The 4,181-nt window shown below is 47.5% G+C and overlaps 1 non-coding gene across 1 annotated transcript; it reads right to left on the minus strand.

Moving 5' to 3' along the window:
* Positions 1-204: 204 nt before the first annotated feature.
* TRNAL-AAG (transfer RNA leucine (anticodon AAG)) lies at positions 205-286 on the minus strand. The gene has a single exon. It is a non-coding gene; the product is annotated as a tRNA-Leu (tRNA).
* Between the last annotated feature and the right edge of the window lie 3,895 nt (positions 287-4,181).

A 4,181-nucleotide genomic window follows, 5' to 3' on the forward strand; every position in this document is an offset into this window, starting at 1 on the left:
ACCTCTTTTGACCAGCTGCTTATGCTGTGTTTGATGCACCCCAGCATGGGGTTTGCCGTCTTGGCTGCCAGGGCACCCTGCTGCCTCCTATTGAGCCTGCTGTCAACCAGCATCCCCAGATCCCTTTCTGCAGGGCTGCTCTCCGGCCACTCCTCTCCTAATTTGTACTTGTGCCCAGCATTACTCTGTCCTAGAAAACATTCCTGGCAGCGGTGGGATTCGAACCCACGCCCCCAAAGAGACTGGAGCCTTAATCCAGCGCCTTAGACCGCTCGGCCACGCTACCCTGACACTGCTGCCATCTCAATCTCCAGCAACTGTATCCCCCAACCAAAATTCAACTTTTCACAGGATGTTGTAAAACAATTAATCTCCATCCGTTACTCAAATAGAGAAGGAAAAAGGACTAAAAATGGCTTTTTCTATAGGTACAGGTAGACACTCCTTGCAGTGCACCACATGTTTCTGGGCTCCTTGTTAGCCGTCAGGGAACATCAGCTGGAAAGTTCTACAAATACCTCCTTGCCTATGAACCTGTGATCCCTTCCCAAGAAAAGAAAGGGTGATGGCATATTTTTGGGAGGAATGTATGTTGAGTTTGCATTCAACTTCTTATTTTCATATTTTTGGGGTGTAGTGAGAGTGGGGCAACGAAACATCTGTCCGTTCATAGAATCACAGAATCATAGAATAGTTTGGGTTGGAAGGGACCTTTAAAGGTCATCTAGTCCAAGCCCTCCTGCAAAGGAGCAGGGACATCTTCAACTACATCAGGTTGCTCAGAGTCCCCTCCAACCTGACCTGGAATGTTTCCAGGGATGGGGCATCTACCACCTCTCTGGGCAACCTGTGCCGGTGTTTCACCACCCTCATCGTAACAAATGTCTTCCCTATATCCAGTCTGAATCTACCCTCTTTAGGTTTAAAACCATTACCCCTTGTCCTCTATCGCAACAGGCCCTGCTAAAAAGTATGTCCCCATCTTTCTTATAAGCCCCCTTTAAGTACTGAAAGGCTGCAATAAGGTATCACTGGAACCTTCTCTTCTGCAGGCTGAACAACCCCAACTCTCTCAGCCTTTCTTCACAGGAGAGGTGTTCCATCCACCTGATCATTTTTGTGGCCCTCCTCTGGACCTCCTCCAACAGGTCCATGTCTTTCCTGTGCTGAGGGTTCCAGAGTTGGACGCAGTACTCCAGGTGGGGTCTCACCAGGGCAGAGTAGAAGGGCAGAATCATGTCCCTCCACCTGCTGGCCACGCTTCTTTTGATGCAGCCCAGGATATGGTTGGTCTTCCGGGCTGCAAGCACACATCGTTGGCTCATGTCCAGCTTTTCATCCACCAGTACCCCCAAGTCCTTCTCGGCAGGGCTGCTCTCAATCCCTTCATTCCCCAGCCTGTACTGATACTGGGGGTTGCCCTGACCCAGGTGCAGGACTCTGCACTTGGCCTTGTTGAACCTCATGAGGTTCACACGGGCCCACTTCTCCAGCTTGTCCAGGTCCCTCTGGATGGCATCCTAACCCTAAGGCGTCTCAACCGCACCACTCAGCTTGGTGTCATCTGCAAAATTGCTGAGGGTGCACTCGATCCCACTGTCTATGTCACTGATGAAGATATTAAACAGTACTGGTCCCAGTAGGGACCCCTGAGAGACACCACTTGTCACTCTACTCCATCTGGACATTGAGCTGTTGACCACTACCCTCTGGATGTGACCATCCAACCCATTCCTCATCCACCGAACAGTCCACCCATCAAATCCATCTCTCTCCAATTTAGAGAGAAGGATGTTGTGGGGGACCGTGCCAAAGGCCTTACAGAAGTCCAGATAGATGACACCCGTAGCTCTTCCCTTGTCCACTGATGTAGCCACTCTATCATAGCAGGCCACTAGGTTGGTCAGGCAGGACTTGCCCTTGGTGAAGTCATGCTGGCTGTCCCAAATCACCTCCCTGTCCTCCACGTGCCTTAACATAGCTTCCAGGAGGATCTGTTCCATGATCTCCCCAGGAACAGAGGTAAGGCTGACGGGTCAGTAGTTCCAGGGTCCTCCTTTCCACCCCTTTTAAAAATGGGTGCACTATTCCCTTTGTCCAGTCACCGGGGACTTCACCCGACTGCCATGACTTTTCAAATATCGTGGAGAGTGGCTTGGCAACTACATCAGCCAATTTCCTCAGGATTGTGGGGTGCGCCTCATCAGGTCCCATGGGCTTAAGTATGTTCAGGTTCCTCAGGTGGTCACGAACCTGATCTTCTCTTACAGTGGGAGGGATTTTGCTCCCCCAGTCCCCGTCTTGCGGTCCATCCACTCCAGAGGTGTGGGAAGAAAGCTTGCCAGTGAAGACTGAGTAGTTGACAAGAAGTTGTTGAGTAGTTCAGCCTTCTCCTCATCTGTTGTTACTAGTTTGCTAGTCTTGCTTATCGGGGGGGGGGGGGTAGGCTTTCTTTGATCTTCCTTTTCTGGCTGACATACCTGTAGAAGCCCTTCTTACTATTGTTTGCATCCCTTGCCAAGTTCAGCTCCAGCTGTGCCTTGGCCTTCCTGACCCCATCCCTGCACAACCGGGCAGTGTCCCTATACTCCTCCCAGGATACCTGTCCCTACTTCCACTGCTTGTGCCTTTCTTTCTTGCCCTTCAGTTTGACCAGCAGTTCTTGACTCATCCATGCTGGTCTCCTGCCTTCCCTTCCTGATTTCTTACACCTGGGTACCCAGAGCTCTTGTGCTCTATGGAAAGCATCCCTAAAGATCTGCCAGCTCTGTTCTGCTCCCTTGTCCCTGAGGGCAGTTTCCCAGGCGGTCCTACTGACTAACTCCTTGAAGAGCTGGAATTTTCCTTTCCTAAAATTCAGGGTCCTGACCTTACTCTTCACTTGACCCATATCCCTCAGGACTGCAAACTCCACCAGTGCATGATCACTGCAGCCCAGGCTGCCTCCAATCTTGATGCCACCGATTAGCTGACTTGCATTGGTGACCAACAGGACCAGTATTGCATCCCCTCTGGTAGGGCTGCCTATTACCCGGCTTAAGAATTTATCCTCAATGCATTCCAGGGGTCTCCTGGATTGCCTACAGCTCACCGTGCTACTTTTCCAGCAGATGTTGGGGTGGCTGAAGTCCCCCAGCAGGACGAGAGCCTGTGAGCACGATGCGTGCTGTAGCTGGAGTAAGAAGGCTTCGTTAGATAGTAAGGCTTTGTCAGGAGTAAGAAGGCTTAGCCTAATATTAATAGGCTCCCCTCATGCACACACATGCGGTTACAAATATGTATTGACCTGGGAGGAGGTCAACTGCAACAACTACAAGATGTCATCACCTGGAGTTGAGTATCGTCTGCAGAAAATAGTGGGATCAAATGATCAGAAGGACATTTTCGTTTAGTGTTAACCTCTATTATTCTATGTAATCTACCAGAGTCTGACAATTATGTCCTCACATGTGTTTTGTTAAACTTCCTTAGGCTATCCCAGCTTTTAAGTGCATGCATTTATTCATATATCTACTTATCCAAATTAGAGGATACATATGAAAATATTTTCCACCCTTGTTTTCATGCATCTATCACGGTGCATACAGTGGCTTGAATAGCAGCAGTAGTTAAAAGATATGAGTTAAAAATAAAGGAAGAAGATAGTTAGTATTATATAAGGCAAGGCAGAACTACAAATGAGAGAGAAGGATTTTTTTTAAGAACAGAAATGATTAGGGCAGATTATGTAGGGTAATTTTTATTTCAAGGCCACAACTTTGACCCACTGACTAGGATTTTCAACAGGAGCATTTAGTCTGGCTTTGTTGACAATGAGATACGGGGATGCTTAGCTTTAGTGAATATTCACCCTGCATGCAAAAAAAAGTGTCTGATAAGTAATTTCATTTTGTCTGCCTGAAGTTTTACATCTTTTGTTCCCATTTTGTTGTTTGTTGTTAGATTAAACAGTTCTTTAATATCCTGTACTTTCTCCCTGTGAAGGTAGTTAGAAACTATGATCAAATAACCTCTCAGTCCTCTTTTTGTTGAGATGAATATGTTGATCTCTTAAAGGCTCTCAGTTAACATTAAATTTTTTTTGTGTCTCTGAAGGTTTCTGATATTCTACAATTTACCAACATTTCATTCCATTATAGAATATGGTATTAGAACTGTACCACTCTAGTATTCATGTAGCA

The sequence above is a fragment of the Ciconia boyciana genome, chromosome 1, assembly GCF_034638445.1.
Source record: "Ciconia boyciana chromosome 1, ASM3463844v1, whole genome shotgun sequence".
NCBI lineage: Eukaryota > Metazoa > Chordata > Aves > Ciconiiformes > Ciconiidae > Ciconia > Ciconia boyciana.